Below are 324 nucleotides of genomic sequence, written 5' to 3'. Positions count from 1 at the left end.
TCCGGTCAGTAGGCGCCGAGACGGAAGGTGGGATGGGGAATGCGCCGGTGAACCCTCCCGCCATGAGCATGTATGTGGCCGTGGGGATGGCATCTCGGCCGGAAAATTGCGCTGCTCGATGGAGATGCGCTGGCTAATTGATGTAGCGGAAGCCCTTGGGGATTTTAATTGATATTTTGGAGGGAGAATTTTATCTTACATGATGCTTGGGAGGGAGGATAAGTCAGTACACGAGATGAATTCGGCATTAATGCATAGTCACTGAGATTCGAGAAATTTGAGGTTGCATATAGGAATCATAACATTAAATGGAACGCGACGATA

Source organism: Penaeus monodon, chromosome 27 (assembly GCF_015228065.2).
Source record: "Penaeus monodon isolate SGIC_2016 chromosome 27, NSTDA_Pmon_1, whole genome shotgun sequence".
Lineage (NCBI taxonomy): Eukaryota > Metazoa > Arthropoda > Malacostraca > Decapoda > Penaeidae > Penaeus > Penaeus monodon.
The sequence above is the reverse complement of the archived record's forward strand: the minus strand, read 5'-3'. Positions refer to the sequence as shown.